The sequence below is a fragment of the Trachymyrmex septentrionalis genome, unplaced genomic scaffold (assembly GCF_001594115.1).
Source record: "Trachymyrmex septentrionalis isolate Tsep2-gDNA-1 unplaced genomic scaffold, Tsep1.0 scaffold44, whole genome shotgun sequence".
Lineage (NCBI taxonomy): Eukaryota > Metazoa > Arthropoda > Insecta > Hymenoptera > Formicidae > Trachymyrmex > Trachymyrmex septentrionalis.
The window spans coordinates 541948-543795 of record NW_017305611.1 but is presented as its reverse complement, the minus strand read 5'-3'; the positions used below and the strand labels follow the sequence as shown (position 1 = coordinate 543795).

Below are 1848 nucleotides of genomic sequence, written 5' to 3'. Positions count from 1 at the left end.
TCTTTTGCGTTTTATATCTGAAGAGGGCTCAATCTTGTAGCCGAAACTTGTTATATTTTTACACATGTTTATACATTTACACATTTATATATGCCGTTCCGTGCGCATGTATCGTCGCATAATAATTTAATTAATTAAATGTTTTGTTTTTCTCTTTGTAATCTACTGACTCTTCTTTCGCCGTGTATTTGTTTGATTATTTACGTTTACATTTAAGAGTCTTTACATCGTTATTATGTAAAATTTCTTATTAGATTTTTGTATACATATATTGTCACGATATGACACTTTTTCAGACAAAGCATCTTATTTTTAATGAAAAACGAGTTTAATGCATTGGATTATATATAAAAAATTAGACATAAATTTTTGTTATATGAATTATTTTCAAAATTAATATCTACAATATATATGTGTTTTAAATATTTATTTAATGTTTATATATTATTAAAGTTATTTTTTTTGTGGAAAAAGATTTAACTCAAAATTTCTTGTTTGAATTTAATTGTTGTATTGTATAGTATTGTATATACACGCATATTATTATTGCAACAATACATTTGCGTCGGTACTTTAAATTAAGTATCATATATAATTAAATTATTTTAAGCAAACTTTTCTGAATCTGTTAATAATATGCAATTTAAATTCTAATAATAGTTAATAAGAAATATTATCTTCACTGATAAAATTATATAGTACAAATGCATAGAATTTTAAATTTGTAATAGATTTTGTGAATGGTTCTTAACCTATTTTAAATACCTGCGACAAAATTACGCTGGCAAATCTAACTTTGTACCGAGACAAAATAAAGTGTCTAATTATAAGATTTTCACGATAAAAAAAAACAAAGTGTTATCAATTCTCAGAGATTATCACGATTATCTCAAAATATCGCTCGTAAAATGTATGTTAATTCACGACTGCATCGCATGCTATTTGATCGCAAAATTGCTGTGTTGTTCGCATAGAATGTGATCGTAAAATTTTGTTCGCGAAACTATTAATAGAGTGTCACGTCCGTGGCGAACGCAACGAGATCTTTCGTGAAATCTCGATTTCACCTGCATAATCACCTGTCGTTAGTCTTCTCATCGATCATGCGACACTCGAACTTTATCATTGCATCACCTGGCATTTTCACTACCATGAGTCGCGTGTCTGTTCGAGGGAGCATATGGAATCGAATGTGTACTTCGAGTCACTTCCACTATATCGAATTTAATCACAACTTTGTCCATTAAAAGCAGGAAAGATATATCGAAGAACTTTTTCTGTTAATACATTTTCTTCGAAAATTTGGGGAATGTTTCGAAAATTTCACACTCAAAGATAATACCAGTCCTTGCTCATCGATGAGTCACTCTGCCTTCCTCGAAAATTTCTTAGCGTTCCAATATTATTCACAAACACGCCAATCAATGATTTATCTCTTAATTTGGTTAGTTACTCTTCGCCCTTCAGTAAATCATACATTTCTAGAATTTATATTGAATTGATTCGCGGATTAACGATTCTGTATTTTCGAATGTTTGAATCAAAGAGTTTAGTAAATCCGGTTTCCATTTACAAAAAGAAAAACCAAAGCACTTTTGTTTTTAAAGTAAATCCTTTATTTTTGGAAGAAAACTTTTGACTTGTTTCTTTATTGTTATATCGCGTAATCTATCTTAATCAGAAAAAATAGGAAAAGTTAATAATCCGAGGATTCTTGGAGTCTTAAGTAAGATTAGTTTTAATTCTTATAAAAACTCTTAGTTGATCGTCTTTTATACGACTTGGGTATCCCTACGAACTCATCCATTAATACATTTGTTTTTTCATGAACGAATCACTTTATCTTTC

The 1848-nt window shown here is 29.1% G+C and overlaps 1 protein-coding gene across 2 annotated transcripts in view; it reads right to left on the bottom strand.

Annotated features, from left to right (window-relative positions):
• LOC108751341 (FMRFamide receptor) overlaps positions 1-1545 on the bottom strand; it is a 53824-nt gene extending 52279 nt beyond the window's left edge. Inside the window, exon 1 of one of the 2 annotated variants that reach the window (XM_018491452.1) lies at positions 1068-1545. The gene's annotated coding sequence lies outside the window, so the exon portion shown is untranslated. The remainder of the gene's footprint in view (positions 1-1067) is intronic. The other variant, XM_018491453.1, reaches the window with a different exon arrangement.
• Positions 1546-1848: the final 303 nt, after the last annotated feature.